Raw genomic sequence first — 21,053 nt, forward strand, 5'->3', positions numbered from 1 at the left:
ACATCAGATTTAGCCTCAGCTGTGCATCTCTAGAGAAACTGTACAATGAGCGCATTGAGCGCACAGAAGAAAACTGAACAAAATGGAATTCAAATAATTGAACCAAAGTTGGTAAATTAGTTGTTTAAAAAAATAAAAATAACCGCTCACCACAGACATCAAACAAGGGAGAGAACAATGTCCATATTGTGGGGCACTGTTGGTCCAAGCACCTTGAAATGCATTTGATGTAAGAAATGTGCTATATAAATAAAGTTTGATTGATTGAATGATCATGTAGCAGATGTTAGGTTCAGGAGTTGGGGGAATGTTTGGTACATTTATTTGTTTTTGGAGAACAGTCAAAATGATAAAATAATAATGGCATAGAGAACATAATATTTGTGTTACTGATTTTACAGTTGTTCTTCAGAGTGTATGTATGGGCCATGTAGGGCTCCCAAGTGGTTCAGCGGTCTAAGGCACTGCATCTGAGTGCTAGGGGTGTCACTACAGACTCTGGTCCGATTCCAGGCTGTATCACAACCGGCTGTGATTGGGAGTCCCATAGGGCGGTGCACATCCGGATTAGGGTTTGATGGGGCTGGGGCCAGGCCGTCATTGGGGCTAGGCCGTCATTGTAAATAATAATTTGTTCTTAACTGACTGGCCTAGTTAATTAAAGGTTACATTTTTAAAAATTAAGGAAATGTAGGACAGCCCATAGAGAAATTCTCCCATCCATTAAATAACCCCTTTAACTTCCTATACACACGGCTGACCATGAGCAAGCAGCAATTCCAAGGAAGAATGTGCATCATTCTACACCTTTTGCAAGTTGTAAACATAATCAGAACGCAAACAATGAAACCCTCCTGTCAATCAAATATATATAAACAAATATCAACCAAAAACAAATGTGTGTTTCAGCATTATCACTCTAATTATCATACTCATCATCATCATCACCATTATCATCATCGATAGGTAGGTAGGTACATACCTGTACCAATTCAACCCACGTGAGTAATGTCTGTCGAAAAAGTGGGGTTCAGAGCCAAGTGCTCGAATGTCAGGATGAAGTCTTAGGAATTCCAAAAGAGCTCGTGTTCCGCCCTTTTTCACCCCTATGATGATTGCTTGGGGTAGTCTCCGTGCTGCGGTCCAGTCCTTACCAACATTGGCTGATTGCGCACCAACTGCACCTGCTGAGCGCACACCGATATCTGTAGCCCTCTTCTCAAATGAAGCATTCTTCCTTTGGAACAGCACAGTCAAAGGTAAAAGTTGAGAGGTTTGCTTAAAATGTTTCGCAGTATCCACTAAAATAAAATCACAGCAGCCTGAGAGAGTGAAGTACAGCGACGCGCAAACCACAGCAAGGGAGAACACGAAGAGAAGTTTATGCAGGAGTCGCGGAACGTCTTGTTGAAGGTGATGAGAACCAGCCATACCTTCTTCCACACACAAATTGAGGCCATTCTATGAACAACACATCTCTGCTTTCGGTACATTTGGTATTCTTGTAAGCAAAAACACATAATCATAATTCCATGCCCAAAAACATGGTGCACCGGCTGTTCCAAGCGAAGTGCCAAATACGCTTGTCATCCCATACTGACACGTTGTTGATCTCTAAACTGTTCATCGCAATAAATTGTTCCTTCTTTCTATAATAACAATATTTTGTTGGACATAAACGACGGTGTAACTTTTCCACACACAGTTAGTATAGTATGTTCTTGCTCATCTGACACTGCTATATTAACCATAATCTGGAGATGCTGTGCGCATCTTTCAGTGCTGCTCTACCTTGATTGGAGGGATGGTAGAGAAGGCGGGTTTCACTGCTCAAACTTAAACTGTTGAGCCATGATCCTGTAACATCAGCTTTAGGATAACTTTCTTTTTCAATGTTTGCATTAGATATGCAATTTGCTTTCCTTCCTCAGGCTATGGTATTATGTTGGTCAGGAGGGAAATAACACCACAAGGCAACTCATTTCAGCTTTGACATAATTTGCAGGTGACAATTTCCTCAATAAATATTGATTTATGCAATTCATATTACAGTTTTTGAGGCATATATGGGAACAGCTGACCATGCAGCTTTTTTCTGTGTTCCTTGCATGACTTAACACACATTGTTTTGCAATGATTGAATATTGTTCTTTGCATCCACAGACAGAAAGCCCTGTACATAGGCATCATGACGTAATAGGAAGCATTGGTAATACAACCAGGATAATCTCCTGGCAGAGGTATTAAATTATACAGGGAGGGGGTTGTGTCTGATTCTGCTTTTTTTCACAGCATCATAGTGAAAATCTTTTTTATGGAAGGACAGCCCAATAATGACTGCATTATGTGTCATATGGGTCACTTCTGATACTGTGAATTCTCCTCTGAACAGGAAACAGTGTATTGTAAGCTTACACAGTTTACCAAGAAATGGTCACTGTACAATCTGACATTGGAGCCAACTCCACGTATGTCCCTTAATTTAATATGATCTGTGTACTCTGGTGGAACCTTTAAAGAGCAATCCATGCTATTATAATCAAATAATGCCATTTCTGATTCAAACTCAGATGTAGTTTACCAGAAATCCAATGCACATCATTATAAGTGAAAAGCTTTGACAAACAATAGATGCAAGAGGCTGGAGAGAAACCTTCATGTGGAGAGAAGCCTTCACAAGCCTTCAGGTGGAGAGAAAACCTTCACAACCTTCATGTGGAGAGAAACCTTCACAAGCCTTCAGGTGGAGAGAAGCCTTCACAAGCCTTCAGGTGGAGAGAAACCTTCACAACCTTCATGTGGAGAGAATCCTTCACGAGCCTTCAGGTGGAGAGAAACCTTCACAACCTTCATGTGGAGAGAAGCCTTCACAAGCCTTCAGGTGGAGAGAAGACTTCACAAGCCTTCAGGTGGAGAGAAGACTTCACAAGCCTTCAGGTGGAGAGAAGACTTCACAAGCCTTCAGGTGGACAGAAGCCTAAACAAGCTTTGCAAAAATGAAGTCACCAGGAGATTCATATTGGATCAAATAATATGCTGTGGAAATGTCAGTGAAAATAATCCACTGGGCACAGACTTCAGTTCAATGTCTAGTTTTGATTTAAATTTGGTAGAGTTGTCAACTAACGTGAATTCAACATGAAATCAACAAAAATGTCACCATGTCTTTACATTTAGGTTAAAAGTGACTACATTCCCTTACGTTGATGTCTTTTTTCAAATCCAATCAGTTTTCCACATTTATTCAACATCATCACATTTAAACAAAGCATTTATTGTTACATTTGAAGCAAGGGTCATGTGAGATAGGATTTTATTGTGTTATTTTTTAAACATATTTTTGACTTTAGTTTATTTAGTAATTATACTTTCTTAAAACTGAATTGTTGGTTAGGGCTTGTAAGTAAGCATTTCACAGTAAGGTCTACACCTGTTGCATTTGGCGCATGTGAAAAATAACATTTGATTTGATTTGAAGAGAGAATTCAAACAGTTTGCTGTGAAAGCACAAGGTATTGCCACCAATGATGTGGCTTCAATACGGGGACCCTGTCTTTCTCTTCCAGACTCACATCTGAAGGTTGGCAAAATAATAGAGGCTTCCATCTACATCTAAATTAGACTGTGTCCATCACTGGTTTCCTAAAATACACAGCATCAGCTGGATATGTGTGTTCGACATCAAATCAAATCAAATCAAATTGTATTTGTCACATACACATGGTTAGCAGATGTTAATGCGAGTGTAGCGAAATGCTTGTGCTTCTAGTTCCGACAATGCAGTGATAACCAACAAGTAATCTAACTAACAATTCCAAAACTACTGTCTTATACACAGTGTAAGGGGATAAAGAATATGTACATAAGGATATATGAATGAGTGATGGTACAGAGCAGCATACAGTAGATGGTATCGAGTACAGTATATACATATGAGATGAGTATGTAGACAAAGTAAACAAAGTGGCATAGTTAAAGTGGCTAGTGATACATGTATTACATAAGGATGCAGTCGATGATGTAGAGTACAGTATATACGTATGCATATGAGATGAATAATGTAGGGTAAGTAACATTATATAAGGTAGCATTGTTTAAAGTGGCTAGTGATATATTTACATAATTTCCCATCAATTCCCATTATTAAAGTGGCTGGAGTTGGGTCAGTGTCAATGACAGTGTGTTGGCAGCAGCCACTCAATGTTAGTGGTGGCTGTTTAACAGTCTGATGGCCTTGAGATAGAAGCTGTTTTTCAGTCTCTCGGTCCCAGCTTTGATGCACCTGTACTGACCTCGGCTTCTGGATGATAGCGGGGTGAACAGGCAGTGGTTCGGGTGGTTGATGTCCTTGATGATCTTTATGGCCTTCCTGTAAAATCGGGTGGTGTAGGTGTCCTGGAGGGCAGGTAGTTTGCCCCCGGTGATGCGTTGTGCAGACCTCACTACCCTCTGGAGAGCCTTACGGTTGAGGGCGGAGCAGTTGCCGTACCAGGCGGTGATACAGCCCGCCAGGATGCTCTCGATTGTGCATCTGTAGAAGTTTGTGAGTGCTTTTGGTAACAAGCCGAAATTCTTCAGCCTCCTGAGGTTGAAGAGGCGCTGCTGCACCTTCTTCATGACGCTGTCAGTGTGAGTGGACCAATTCAGTTTGTCTGTGATGTGTATGCCGAGGAACTTAACTTGCTACCCTCTCCACTACTGTTCCATCGATGTGGATAGGGGGGTGTTCCCTCTGCTGCTGTTTTGTTGACGTTGAGTGTGAGGTTATTTTCCTGACACCACACTCCGAGGGCCCTCACCTCCTCCCTGTAGGCCGTCTCGTCGTTGTTGGTAATCAAGCCTACCACTGTTGTGTCGTCCGCAAACTTGATGATTGAGTTGGAGGCGTGCATGGCCACGCAGTCGTGGGTGAACAGGGAGTACAGGAGAGGGCTCAGAACGCACCCTTGTGGGGCCCCCGTGTTGAGGATCAGCGGGGAGGAGATGTTGTTGCCTACCCTCACCACCTGGGGGCGGCCCATCAGGAAGTCCAGTACCCAGTTGCACAGGGCGGGGTCGAGACCCAGGGTCTCGAGCTTGATGACGAGCTTGGAGGGTACTATGGTGTTGAATGCCGAGCTGTAGTCGATGAACAGCATTCTCACATAGGTATTCCTCTTGTCCAGGTGGGTTAGGGCAGTGTGCAGTGTGGTTGAGATTGCAGCGTCTGTGGACCTATTTGGGCGGTAAGCAAATTGGAGTGGGTCTAGGGTGTCAGGTAGGGTGGAGGTGATATGGTCCTTGACTAGTCTCTCAAAGCACTTCATGATGACGGAAGTGAGTGCTACGGGGCGGTAGTCATTTAGCTCAGTTACCTTAGCTTTCTTGGGAACAGGAACAATGGTGGCCCTCTTGAAGCATGTGGGAACAGCAGACTGGTATAGGGATTGATTGAATATGTCCGTAAACACACCGGCCAGCTGGTCTGCGCATGCTCTGAGGGCGCGGCTGGGGATGCCGTCTGGGCCTGCAGCCTTGCGAGGGTTAACACGTTTAAATGTCTTACTCACCTCGGCTGCAGTGAAGGAGAGACCGCATGTTTTCGTTGCAGGCTGTGTCAGTGGCACTGTATTGTCCTCAAAGCGGGCAAAAAAGTTATTTAGTCTGCCTGGGAGCAAGACATCCTGGTCCGTAACTGGGCTGGGTTTCTTCTTGTAGTCCGTGATTGACTGTAGACCCTGCCACATGCCTCTTGTGTCTGAGCCATTGAATTGAGATTCCACTTTGTCTCTGTACTGACGCTTAGCTTGTTTAATAGCCTTGCGGAGGGAATAGCTGCATTGTTTATATTCTGTCATGTTTCCGGTCACCTTGCCCTGATTAAAAGCAGTGGTTCGCGCTTTCAGTTTCACGCGAATGCTGCCATCAATCCACGGTTTCTGGTTAGGGAATGTTTTTATCGTTGCTATGGGAACGACATCTTCGACGCACGTTCTAATGAACTCGCACACCGAATCAGCGTATTCGTCAATAATTTTATCTGACGCAATACGAAACATGTCCCAGTCCACGTGATGGAAACAGTCTTGGAGTGTGGAGTCAGCTTGGTCTGACCAGCGTTGGACAGACCTCAGCATGGGAGCCTCTTGTTTTAGTTTCTGCCTGTAGGCAGGGATCAGCAAAATGGAGTCGTGGTCAGCTTTTCCGAAAGGGGGGCGGGGCAGGGCCTTATATGCGTCACGGAAGTTAGAGTAACAATGATCCAAGGTTTTACCACCCCTGGTTGCGCAATCGATATGCTGATAAAATTTAGGGAGTCTTGTTTTCAGATTAGCTTTGTTAAAATCCCCAGCTACAATGAATGCAGCCTCCGGATAAATGGTTTCCAGTTTGCAAAGAGTTAAATCAAGTTCAGAGCCATCGATGTGTCTGCTTGGGGGGGGATATATACGGCTGTGATTATAATCGAAGAGAATTCTCTTGGAAGATAATGCGGTCTACATTTGATTGTGAGGAATTCTAAATCAGGTGAACAGAAGGATTTGAGTTCCTGTATGTTTCCTTCATCACACCTTCTGCTACCATTTCTGTCAAGCCGTTTACGCACACAGTATGATGCATACATTCGATAAATCCAACGTATGCACCACACAGAATGCACTGCAATGCCTCTGCAACGCAATGCTGCAAGGCAAACGCAGCGTTCCACTGGAAATGAATGTACTTCTGGTGTACCAACATGCAATAACTGTCGGTGTGATCGAGGCGTTTCAGTCATGCGGGATACCTGCTGTGCAGTGCAGGGTGACCTGGTTTCTGCATCACATCTGGGATCATTGTTTAATAAGACCCGGTGCATTGTAAATACATAGGGATTAAAGATCACTTTAGAAAGCAGAGACATGTCTACGCGTCTGTATCTCAGATAAATCCCTGTTTGTTCTGGAAAATGACCACATTGGATTATAGGGTGGAGAAATGATGGATGAAGATGTGAGGATGCTGCTGCTACCCTCTACTGAATTCACCTTCCTACGGCTTACATTCCACAGCCTCACATGCCCCAAGCATCTCTGATCGTGTGTGTGTGTGTGATAATTCGTAAAAATCCAAATAACTTCACAGATCTATATTGTAAAGTGTTAAACACTGTTTCCCATGCTTGTTCAATGAACCATAAACAATTAATGAACATGCACCTGTGGAACGATCATCGTTAAGACACTAACAGCTTACAGACGGTAGGCAATTAAGGTCACAGTAATGAATACTTAGGACACTAAAGAGGCCTTTCTACTGACTCTGAAAAACACCAAAAGAAAGATGCCCAGGGTCCCTGCTCATCTGCGTGAACATGCCTTAGGCATGCTGCAAGGAGGCATGAGGACTGCAGATGTGGCCAGGGCAATAAATTGCGATGTCCGTACTGTGAGACGCCTAAGGGAGACAGGACGGACAGCTGATCATCCTCGCAGTGGCAAACCACGTGTAACAACACCTGCACAGGATCGGTACATCCGAACATCACATCTGTGGGACAGGTACAGGATGTCAACAACAACTGCCCGAGTTACACCAGGAACGCAGAATCCCTCCATCAGTGCTCAGGCGGTCCGCGATAGGCTGAGAGAGGCCAGACTGAGGGCTTGTAGGCCTGTTGCAAGGCAGGTCCTCACCAGACATCACTGGCAAAAACGTCGCCTGTGGGCACAAACCCACCGTCGCTGGACCAGACAGGAGTCACATTTATCATTGAAGGAATGAGTGTTATACTGAGACCTGTACTCTGGAGCAGGATCGATTTGGAGGTGCAGGGTCAATCATGGTCTGGGGCAGTGTATTACATCATCATTGGACTAAGCTTGTTGTCATTGCAGGCAATCTTAAAGCTGTGCGTTACAGGGAAGACATCCTCCTCCCTCATGTGGTACCCTTCCTGCAGCTTCATCCTGACATGACCCTCCAGAATGACAATGCCACCAGCCACATTGCTCATTCTGTGTGATTTCCTGCAAGACAGGAATGTCAGTGTTCTGCCATGGCCAGCGAATAGCCCAGATCTCAATCCCATTGAGCACGTCTGGGACCTGTTGGATCGGAGGGTGAGGGCTAGGGCCATTCCCCCCAGAAATGTCCGGGGACTTGCAGGTGCCTTGGTGGAAGAGTGAGGTAACATCTCACAGCAAGAACTGGCAAATCTGGTGCAGTCTATGAGAGGAGATGCACTGCAGTACTTAATGCAGCTGATGGCCACACCAGATACTGACTGTTACTTTTGATTTTGACCCCCCTGCCCCCCCTTTGCTCAGGGACACATTATTCAATTTCTGTTAGTTACATGTCTGTGGAACTTGTTTAGTTTATGTCTCAGTTGTTGAATCTTGTCATGTTCATACAAATATTAACACATGTTGTTTGCTGAAAATAAACTCAGTTGACTGAGAGGACGTTTCTTTTTTTGCTGAGTTTAAGTTACACAGTACCACTGCAATATTATTGTGACACTCAAATCAAGTTAAATGAGTGATAGAGATATTTGTCCACTGTAGGTTTGCTGCTAAGTGGTAAGTGTCATCTGTTGAATTGTTAGTCTCAGGAAATATAGATGGTAACTCACTCAAAATCTGAAGGGAGATACATGTAAGTGTGATCAATATATTTGTGCTATGTCTTACTTCATAACGAAGCAGAGCTGCTTCTCTGTAGTTAACAGGAAGAGATTTTTCTGCAACTGAAATGACAGGTCTTTCTCACAGCTGCTCCAAGGCAAGTCATAATTGGTCTGTTGTGGGGTTAAATCAACATTGTGCTGTAATACTTCTTCCAAATAATTATTTCATGGCTTGTGGTTCTGTTTTAGTTCTTAGGGCTTTGTAAAGATAAACGTTCCTAAACATGTTCTTAAATAAATAGGTATACTATGGAAAATGACTATAATAGTCATTGTTAACTGTTTCTATAGAACCCGCTCCTCTTCTCTTCCAACGTGCTGAATCTCAATCCCAATTCTCTGAATCCAGCAGATTACCTATAGAGATCTTCTTAAATGTATGCAGAGGCATGTTCACAATAGTACGCTAATGTGGCCCCACATGTGGCATTTTTACCTTGTATGCCTCCCCATCCTGCAATCACAGATAAGACTCTTGACCTCTGAGCTGAGTACTAAGAGATAATAATAATAATAATATATGCCATTTAGCAGACGCTTTTATCCAAAGCGACTTACAGTCATGTGTGCATACATTCTACGTATGGGTGGTCCCGGGAATCGAACCCACTACCCTGGCGTTACAAGCGCCATGCTCTACCAACTGAGCTACAGAAGGACCAGAAGAGATTGTTATGTCATGTTATTTTCAAAAGGTGTATTGCTCTTCAAGGATCTTTGGTCTATACCCAATCAAGTCATCTTAAAACGCCCCCAGAAAATGAATTAGTCACCACCGGCCCACAATAATCTTTCCTTATTATCACACAACTGCCCTCGACATGTCCAATGAATATTTAATACAAAATGTTACATTAATTGGAACTAAAAAAAGTGTCTGTAACATACTGTAGTAATAGCAGCTCTTTCAACAAACATTGTCCTTTTATCATCAGTGCGGTACCATTACAATAACCGTATTTTGTCTCTCCAAAAACCAGTCCAAAGGATAGAGTATAGTATAGTGTAGAGTTATAAGGTCTGAGCACTATACTGCTGTCCTGAAAGGCAATATCCTCTTGATTAGAACTAAAGCCCTTAAACCCACTGTCACTTCCAGATAATACTATTTTAAAGGAGATTACTCTTTACTTCTTGAGTATTCAGAGATTAATACAGGATCCCTATCTATGACTAGATTAAAAACTGTAATCTGATTTGCAAAAAACATCGTGTTTCTTTATCCTATTTTTATTCTGTACAAATCCTGAATTGGGATGATTCAATCAATAACGTCTATCCTCTATTCTGCAGGTTTTATATTTCTTGAGAACAAAAGAACAACATTATGAAGACCCAGACTAGACTGGGTAGCTCTCTACTGAAGACATGACAAGGAGAGGGTGTTTGATATCAATTTAATCTATTACAGAAATGACAATTGTTCAATCAATGAAAAATGTACAAACAAATATAAGAGATTTTTCACAAATAATTTAAACAAGCAAGTAATACAACAGACAACTTTATAAAGAAGAATTATTTCTATCAATGTAATTTTTCCTTTCTGATAGAAATAGTAAGCTACATTTGAAGTGACTCAGACATGGTTGCTTATTTTGGCCTCTCATTGAACGTACTCCTGAATAAATATTTCTCAAAGGCATGGTCAGAGAATGCAAAATAAGGTAGACTGTAAAATAATCCATATGTATTATTATTATTATATATATATATATACACACACATATACATACATACATACATACATACATACATACATACATACATACATACATACAGTACCAGTCAAAGGTTTAGACAGACCTACTCATTCAATGGTTTTTATTTATTTGTATTTTTACATTGTAGATTACTAGTGAAGATATCAAAACTATGAAATAACACATGGAATCATGTAGTAACCAAAAAAGTGTTAAACAAATCCAAATATATTTTAGATTCTTCAAGGTAGCCTTGATGACAGCTTTGCACACTCTTGGCATTCTCTCAACCAGCTTCACCTGGAATGCATTTCCCACAGTTTGAAGGAGTTCCCACATATGCTCAGCACTAGTTGGCAGCTTTTCCTTCACTCTGCAGTCCAACTCATCCCAAACCATTTAAATTGGGTTGAGATCGGGTGATTGTGGAGGCCAGGTCATCTGAAGCAGCACTCAATCACTCTCCTTCTTGGTCAAATAGCCCTTACACAGGCTGGAGGTGTGTTGGATCATTGTCCTGATTAAAAACAAATGAAAATCCCACTAAGCGCAAACCAGATGGGATGGCGTATCGCTGCAGAATGCTGTGGTAGCCATGCTGGCTAAGTGTGCCTTGAATTCTAAATAAATGACTGACAGTGTCACCAGCAAAGCACCATCACACCTCCTCCTCCATGCTTCACAGTTGGAACCACACATGCAGAGATCATCCGTACTCTGTGTCGCAAAAAGACACAGTGGTTGGAACAAAAAATCTCACATTTGGACTCATCAGACCAAAGGACAGATTTCCACCAGTCTAATGTCCATTGCTCGTGTTTTTAGGCCCAAGCAAGTCTCTTCTTATTATTGGTGTCCTTTAGTAGTGGTTTATTTGCAGCAATTTGACCATGAAAGCCTAATTCATGCAGTCTCCTCTGAACAGTTGATGTTGAAATGTGTCTTTTACTTGAACTCTGTGAAGCATTTATTTGGTCTGCAATTTCTGAAGCTGGTAACTAATGAACTCATCTTCTGCAGCAGAGGTAACTCTGGGTCTTCCTTTCCTGTGGTGGTCCTCATGAGAGCCAGTTTCATCATAGCTCTTGATGGTTTTTGCGACTGTACAACTTTCAAAGTTGTAATTTTCCGGATTGACTGACCTTTATGTAATAATAATAATAATAATAATATATGCCATTTAGCAGACGCTTTTATCCAAAGCGACTTACAGTCATGTGTGCATACTTTCTACGTATGGGTGGTCCCGGGAATCGAACCCACTACCCTGGCGTTACAAGCGCCATGCTCTACCAACTGAGCTACAGAAGGACCACTGTCTTAAAGTAATTGTGGACTTCCGTTTCTGTCAGCTGTCATCAAGGCTACCTTTAAGAATCTAAAATATATTTTGATTTGTTTAACACTTTTTTGGTTACTCCATGATTCCATGTGTTATTTCATAGTTTTGATTCTCTTCACTATTATTCTACCATGTAGAAAATAGTAAAAATAAAGAAAAACCCTTGAATGAGTTGGTGTGTCCAAACTTTTGACTAGTACTGTATATACTGAATACATAATTTTTTAAGTATTTTGTATTTTTATAATTACCATTCTTTCCAACCACTATTCATCAAGGATGCAGCTTATTCAGACTATAATAAGATGCTTATAACCAAGAAGTGGGGTTTCCTCAACATATTTCTTAATATAACAACAAGATATATGGGCCTTGAGGTTTTCTTCCACCAGAAAATCCATGGCAGCCTGAATAGAGGAGAGAATGGTTAAAATGTACGAACACATAATAATAATAATAATATTGCAATTAAAAAATAGGACCAAACATGCAACTATTTATTTGTTACCACAGGCATAATGAATCATGTGTGGAAGCCAATTCCCACCACATAAAAATAAGTCAATACTATCTAAAAATGTAGTGATGGTAAATCATGCATATAGTATATATATATATATATATATATATATATATATATATATATATATATATTTACATTTAACCTTTATTTAACTAGGCAAGTTATGAACAAATTCTTATTTACAATGACGGCCTAGGAACACTGGGTTAACTGCCTTATTCAGGGGCAGAAAAACAGATATATTTTTTTATCTTGTCAGCTCGGGGATTCGATTCAGCAACCTTTCAGTTACTGGCCCAACGCTCTAACCACTAGGCTACCTGCCATTTATTTGTAGCATTGTGTGGTGATTTCCATCTGTCAACTTGAGCACAAACTGATCAACTGTAGCCTACTGATAACAACCACAGCTGCAGGTAGCCAGAGAAGCCTAAGCACTCTAATTCACTCTGGGCAAGGGAAACAAAGCAGTAACATCATATATTTATAGCCTAAGCTATGTATTTACAAACTAAATTATATATTAAATATAGGCCCATTTATTTGTGTTAAGAGAAAATATGAATGTGATCAAATTTGATTTCTATTCGAACTTTGTGCAGGCTACATAGACCAATTAATCAATCAACACAATAGCAATGGTTTGTTGTGTGATTAACTTTTTAATTACAGATGCAAAGTCCTACATGATGCAACCCTGCATAAAGCAAGCTTAGCACTTAGCTCTATTGACCACTAACAGTTGTTGTCTCTGTGTCTGTGTAAAGGACCAGGAGTCCTCCCTAGGGCGAGGACTTAATATCTCAACATTTTATAGGACACATCACTGCACGCTATACTCCTCTGTAAACTGGTCATCTCTGTATACCCGGCGCAAGACCCACTGGATGATGCTTATTTATAAAACCCTCTTAGGCCTCACTCCCCCCTATCTGAGATATCTACTGCAGCCCTCATCCTCCACATACAGCACCCGTTCTGTCATTCACATTCTGTTAAAGGTCCCCAAAGCACACTCATCCCTGGATCGCTCCTATTTTTAGTTTGCTGCAGCTAGCGACTGGAACGAGCTGCAACAAACACTCAAACTGGACAGTTTTATCTCCATCTCTACATCCAAAGACTCAATCAATCATGGACACTTACTGACACTTCCCGTGATGTATTGTTGTCTCTCTTTGCCCTTTGTGCTGTTGTCTGTGCCTAACAATGTTTGTACCATGTTTTTGTGATGCTACCATGTTGTGTTGTTGATATGTTGTGCTGCTACCATGTATTGTCATGTTCCTGCCATTTTCTGTTGTTGTCTTATGTCTCTCTTTATGTAGTGTTGTGGTGTCTCTTTTGTCGTGATGTGTGTTTTGTCCTACATTTAAACAAGTTGGGCCCCATCCCCACAGGAGGCCTTTTGCCTCTTGGTAGGCCGTTATTGTAAATAATCATTTGTTATTAATTGACTTGAATAGTCAAATTAAGGTTAGAAAAAAGTATCTCAAAATGTTGACTTATGTATCTAAAAATGTGTAGATACTACCTAGAAATGTTTAGATAGTATAATAATTTTCTAAGGTCAAATGCAGACGTTTTTTAAATTCTCAATATCAAATCATTGCTGGGTAACAATTAAGTACCTTACAGTGATTGTTTTCAAAATTATTTTCAATTAGCAAAGAGCAATTTCTCAAGCAATAATTTTGCTAGGACTGTCTGGGAGTGGTCTGAGCAGAGAGGGAAAAACTGAAAACGAGTTGTTATTGGCAGAGTAGTTTGGAACAATATGTAATTGGACTATTAACTAATTTACCGCCTGTTGATGTCACCAGGCAGGCCAAAACTCCATCCCACCAAAACAGAATGACATTTCAAACTGTTCTTACACTAAAAGGACATTATCATAATTTTCACAATTTCACAGTATTATTCAAACCTGTGTGTAAATATATATAAAACACAGTAAAACACGTTTTTGACTTCATGGGATTCCATAGTCATGAGAGTTTACCTTTGACAGAAGAGCTGCAACACCTTTGCCCCTGAAAGACTCGGGTACATAAGTTGACAGTAGATCTACCTCCTTCTTGCTCGTAAATTTGTAGCGCAGCACCGCGCTATCCTGATGTCCTGTGCCAAGAGAGTAAAATGTTATTTATACGTGTAACATATTATATTCCCCACAGTCATGTGTTCCTAACCAGGAACGTTCCCAAGTGGGCCATGCATGAACACGGCCTCGAGTTACTATAACCCGGTTGTAAATGGCAATCCCTGCTCTGTTTCACGCTCACCTTCGCCGTCCAGGTTGATAGAAAAGCAGAGGTTGTATCGGTCATGTTTTACTCTCAAGTCGGCGTTAGGACTCAATACACTAAAGGCAGACATATGAGTATTCAAAATCTTTACAGAATGAGGTGTGCTGTTCAATGCATAGACGCGGGAAATCAGTTTTCGTAAAGCCATATCGATTGTCTTGTTCAAGAGTCAGTTCTCGCTCGTGGCTGTTAGTTCTCGTTCGTCTTTCCCAATGCAATTCCATTGATGTCCACTAGCCAGCGTAAAAAAGTTACTTCATGACTATAATAAGTGGAGATTGTAATTAAATTACCATCCACCTCTGTCAAAAAATACAAATATGAGTCTTCAATTCCATCTGTAGGCTACAAAGTGGTCTCTTTACCAATGTTACATATATTATGAAAGGTAAAGACAAGGAGACAGAGCTCAAACAAGGTTTATTTCTAGGTTCTGTAGGCCTAATATACAGTTCCCAATAACACAAACAACAGTTTCCCTCATTTCTGCTATATGACAGTTCTGCTGAAACAAGTTGCAACTTGTAACTTGAAATACCAAAGTTATTTTAGTTTACAAGTAACCATTTTTCCAACATCTTTTTCAGTCACCTGTGTCCATTCAGCATTGAAAACATTCCAACATTTCAGTAATCGTTTTGTCTTCTTCTCTTTTCATTCCGGTCTCAGCTGGTCCTCCATATTTGACAGTCATAAGTGCTGGCCCAACACATCATCTTATTCCCAGTTCTATGTGGTGTGTATCCAGAATCCAGTGCCAATCCAATGCTATGTTGACTACAGCTCCTCTGAGTCTGCTAAAGCTGCAATATTATTCACTCCTGCAGCATTATTCATTCCTGTAGCATTATTCACTCCTGCAACATTATTCACTCCTGCAGCCATCACAGTGAAATATACATTTGGGAAAAGGGAACTGGCATAGATGGCCATCTTGGGGAGGGAGTGGGCCATGACCACCACTCTCTTCTTGCTGTTCAGAATCTTCAGGGTCTCATTGGCAGCCTCTGCTTGACAGTGCTGACAGAGATGCCATACTCCTGGACCTCAGCCCGCAGACAGTCAAAGAAGGCTTGGACTGCATGCTTAGAGGCAGCATCTGAAACCCAGCAAAAGCCAAATTCAGACCCTGATCTCTCACTCATACAATTGTTTCATTATTGAGGGAACTCATACTGTACATCTGAATACTTGTTAATTCAAACTTCATCAAACTACATTCAGAAGTAGGCCTACTGTCGGTATGTAAATGACTGAACTCACAAGTGGCACGGAAAGGCATAGCCAGCTTGCCCTGGGTGCTGTTGACCAGAATCACATGGCCAGTCTTCCTCGACATAATGGATGGCAGAAGACCTGTGGAAGGGACCAATGTAACACAACTCTCAAACTCAAATTCCTTTTAACTGAGTTCAATTATGCTCTGTTGTGATATAGTACCCTTAGCCACTGTGATAGGGCCAAAGTAGTTATTGTCCATAATTAGCTTGTCCATCTTCAGTGATGTGCTCTGTACTGGGGCCTTGACTTTAAGGCTGCTGTTGAGAATGAGCACATCCACACAGCCACAACACTCCAGCGTCTCTACGATCACATCTGGCATGCTGTTCATGTCACCGAAATCCACCAGCACAAGTTTAGGAGGGAAGGTCTAGGAAAGGGAAAGAGGATTTCACAATGATGCAGGACCAAATTATTGTAATATATGGTTATTAATCTTTAGGATATTCATGATCACTTTACAATTTTTGCATATTCATATAAATGCTAATAAAACGTAACTTTGTATCAGGCATATAAAGACCATATAATTGGTCTGTTGGGTTTAAGAGTTATGACATACTTACTAATTTAGGGTCTGTAGCGCTAGTCAGGTTATCAGCAAAACCTTCAAGTTTTTCCAAAGTTTTTCCGCAAAGGATGACTCTAGCTCCTCCTCATGTCACCAGGCAGGCCACAACTCAATCCCATCAAAACAGGCAGATTTTTCAGGTGGTCTTTTCAAACAGCTCTTACACTTAAAGGGCGTTATCATCATGTTCCCAATTTCACAGTATTATTCAAACCTCATAGTGTGGAAATATATATAAAACACAGAAAAATCACATTTTTGAATGCACTGGGCCTTTAAGCTTTTAGTTACTCTTATAACTCTGAAATGGAAACTGAAGAGACAGATTTTGACCATGTACTGTAGTGACAGAGCAAGTTAAAAGATAGAGCTTATGATCACTCTAATAAATGCTGTCTGGTTGTTTCATCAGAAGGAGCTAAACATAGTCCTTGATACATGACCTAAAATTATCACAAAGGGCAAAGTGAAACCCATCTTCAGTTAGGACAGTGTCAATGTGAAGCATACCGAATATGTCAAACAGTCAAGGTGACTCAACATTTCATAGCTCATTCATACAGTATAAGATACAGTCACTTTACAGTAACTTTCTTTCCTCAGATTACTATATCTTTGCAATAACCACCTACAACAATCCCAGTTTGTCCCATTACAGTTTAAGTGTGATTGGTCCACAGTATTTGTTCTACTGAGTGTTGTAATAGCACTTAAGCCACAGTTTACCATGTACTGTACAGCGTGTCTGTCCAAAGGGAGGCTCCAAATATACCCTGACCTAAAAATACTATAGCAACGTTATTTTCAAAAGCTGTACGGTAACATCAGCACAACTCCACGATAAATGTAATAGATCCAAGAATAACATGAATGAAACAAATGCAATAAAGACACATTGTGGGGAAAAATCAAGGACCGTATTCATAGATGTTATCCTGCCATCCCTACACAAACTACAAAGAAATCAGAACATGGAACTATGCAGTTATAGTAACAAGTTTCCCTGTGTCATAACACAAAACGTGCAAATACTGTCCTGGCTGTGTGTCATTGGCTGACTGTCTCCATTTCACACCTATAGTATGGTTTGATATCATTCCCACAGCTGCCACTTACGGTTTGGGGTGGCTAGACCTCTGGTGGAAAAATTTCTGCATTTGGGGCAATGTTCCCAGCCCACACAGATTGTAGCTCTGACCAGCAGTCCCCGTCCCCCCAGCAATACTTTGGGATTTGAGCTCTTTTAATAGTGCACATCTGAGTCAGTCATTTTCCATGCATGTTGTATACATGTTATGTTTGGCATGGTAAGGCAGCTCACACCTCCAGGAGGCAGAGGTCGTGGGGGACATGGTGTCCCATTGCTAAGGCCTTGCTCTATTTAGCTCTGTTTTCATTTATTACACCACAAAGCAAGGATATGGCATAGAAAACAAACTGAGTCACACACACTCACACAGTGAGCATGCATAGCCTACACACACACAGAGACGTACCAGTGAGCATGCATAGCCTACACACACACACAGACAGAAAGCCAGACACATACACACAAAGGGCCGGCTTACCAAATGGGTACACAGGGCATGTGCCATCGGGCCCCGACCTCCAGGGGACTCCAACCCTCCCCTCCCCCCAAAAGAAAGGTTAATATTATTATTTTATTTTGGGGTGTTGAGAGCAGCCTGGAGGTCAGGCCCCCCAGATAGCATATTATGAACACATCGGTTGAGGGCCCCCAGATAGCAAACTAACATCAAATCAAATCAAATGTATTTATATAGCCCTTCGTACATCAGCTGATATCTCAATGTGCTGTACAGAAACCCAGCCTAAAACCCCAAACAGCAAGAAATGCAGGTGTAGAAGCACGGTGGCTACGAAAAACTCCCTAGAAAGGCCAAAACCTAGGAAGAAACCTAGAGAGGAACCAGGCTATGTGGGGTGGCCAGTCCTCTTCTGGCTGTGCCGGGTGGAGATTATAACAGAACATGGCCAAGATGTTCAAATGTTCATAAATGACCAGCATGGTCAAATAATAATAAGGCAGAACAGTTGAAACTGGAGCAGCAGCACGGCCAGGTGGACTGGGGACAGCAAGGAGTCATCATGTCAGGTAGTCCTGGGGCATGGTCCTAGGGCTTAGGTCCTCCGAGAGAGAGAAAGAAAGAGAGAAAGAGAGAATTAGAGAGAGCACACTTAAATTCACACAGGACACCGAATAGGACAGGAGAAGTACTCCAGATATAACAAACTGACCCTAGCCCCCCGACACATAAACTACTGCAGCATAAATACTGGAGGCTGAGACAGGAGGGGTCAGGAGACACTGTGGCCCCATCCGAGGACACCCCCGGGCCAAACAGGAAGGATATAACCCCACCCACATTGCCAAAGCACAGCCCCCACACCACTAGAGGGATATCTTCAACCACCAACTTACCATCCTGAGACAAGGCCGAGTATAGCCCACAAAGATCTCCGCCACGGCACAACCCGAGGGGGGGCGCCAACCCAGACAGGAAGATCACATCAGTGACTCAACCCACTCAAGTGACGCACCCCTCCTAGGGACGGTATGAAAGAGCCCCAGTAAGCCAGTGACTCAGCCCCTGTAATAGGGTTAGAGGCAGAGAATCCCAGTGGAAAGAGGGGAACCGGCCAGGCAGAGACAGCAAGGGCGGTACGTTGCTCCAGAGCCTTTCCATTCACCTTCCCACTCCTGGGCCAGACTAAACTCAATCATATGACCCACTGAAGAGATGAGTCTTCAGTAAAGACTTAAAGGTTGAGACCGAGTTTGCGTCTCTTACATGGGTAAGCAGACCATTCCATAAAAATGGAGCTCTATAGGAGAAAGCCCTGCCTCCAGCTGTTTGCTTAGAAATTCTAGGGACAATTAGGAGGCCTGCGTCTTGTGACCGTAGCGTATGTGTAGGTATGTACGGCAGGACCAAATCAGAGAGATAGGTAGGAGCAAGCCCATGTAATGCTTTGTAGGTTAGCAGTAAAACCTTGAAGTCAGCCCTTGCCTTGACGGGAAGCCAGTGTAGGGAGGCTAGCACTGGAGTAATATCATCACATTTTTTGGTTCTAGTCAGGATTCTAGCAGCCGTATTTAGCACTAACTTAAGTTTATTTAGTGCTTTATCCGGGTAGCCGGAAAGTAGAGCATTGCAGTAGTCTAACCTAGAAGTGACAAAAGCATGGATACATTTTTCTGCATAATTTTTGGACAGAAAGTTTCTGATTTTTGCAATGTTACGTAGATGGAAAAAAGCTGTCCTTGAAATGGTCTTGATATGTTCTTCAAAAGAGAGATCAGGGTCCAGAGTAACGCCGAGGTCCTTCACAGTTTTATTTGAGATGACTTTACAACCATTAAGATTAATTGTCAGATTCAACAGAAGATCTCTTTTGTTTCTTGGGACCTAGAACAAGCATCTCTGTTTTGTCCGAGTTTAAAAGTAGAACGTTTGCAGCTATCCACATCCTTATGTCTGAAACACGTGCTTCTAGCGAGGGCAATTTTGGGGCTTCACCATGTTTCATTGAAATGCACAGCTGTGTGTCATCCACATAGCAGTGAAAGTTAACATTATGTTTTCGAATGACATCCCCAAGAGGTAAAATATATAGTGAAAACAATAGTGGTCCTAAAACGGAACCTTGAGGAACACCGAAATTTACAGTTGATTTGTCAGAGGACAAACCATTCACAGAGACAAACTGATATCTTTCCGACAGATAAGATCTAAACCAGGCCAGAACTTGTCCGTGTAGACCAATTTGGGTTTCCAATCTCTCCAAAAGAATGTGGTGATTGATGGTATCAAAAGCAGCACTAAGGTCTAGGAGCACGAGGACAGATGCAGAGCCTCGGTCTGATGCCATTAAAAGGTAATTTACCACCTTCACAAGTGCAGTCTCGGTGCTATGATGAGGTCTAAAACCAGACTGAAGCATTTTGTATACATTGTTTGTCTTCAGGAAGGCAGTGAGTTGCTGCTCAACAGCCTTTTCTAAAATTTTTGAGAAGAATGGAAGATTCGATATAGGCCGATAGTTTTTTATATTTTCTGGGTCAAGGTTTGGCTTTTTCAAGAGAGGCTTTATTACTGCCACTTTTAGTGAGTTTGGTACACATCCGGTGGATAGAGAGCCGTTTATTATGTTCAACATAGGAGGGCCAAGCACAGGAAGCAGCTCTTTCAGTAGTTTAGTTGGAATAGGGTCCAGTATGCAGCTTGATGGTTTAGAGGCCATGATTATTTTCATCATTGCCATGTCATTAGCCATGGCAAAATATATAGAATAGTTTTTTTTTAAATGCTTTAAAACTGCAAGATTTTCTCTAAGTGTCATGGCACATCGGCCCCAGATGTGCAGTCCAGCCCTGCACACACACACACACACACACACACACACACACACACACACACACACACACACACACATGCACTGTTTTGTCAGCTTCACATCTTCTTTGAGCTGTTTTATTCCATCCCAAATGTTGACCCAATGTCTCCATCTCCAACCTGTATCAAATCAACTTTATTATAAGTGTTGTAGAGAAAACATGTTACTATCTTCTCATCTTTATACTAATTCATCCTCACGTGACATTCCGTTTCTGATATTGATTACGATTACAGGATTGACTAAAACTCTACA

General features: G+C 41.8%; 1 protein-coding gene and 1 pseudogene across 1 annotated transcript in view; one reads left to right on the plus strand and one right to left on the minus strand.

Annotated features, from left to right (window-relative positions):
- The window catches only part of LOC124016266 (germ cell-specific gene 1-like protein), a 50,516-nt gene that overhangs the window by 23,988 nt on the left and 5,475 nt on the right, over window positions 1-21,053 (plus strand). The gene's annotated exons all lie outside the window — the stretch shown is intronic.
- Window positions 15,012-21,005, minus strand: LOC124016398 (annotated as a pseudogene).

Source organism: Oncorhynchus gorbuscha, linkage group LG26 (assembly GCF_021184085.1).
Source record: "Oncorhynchus gorbuscha isolate QuinsamMale2020 ecotype Even-year linkage group LG26, OgorEven_v1.0, whole genome shotgun sequence".
NCBI lineage: Eukaryota > Metazoa > Chordata > Actinopteri > Salmoniformes > Salmonidae > Oncorhynchus > Oncorhynchus gorbuscha.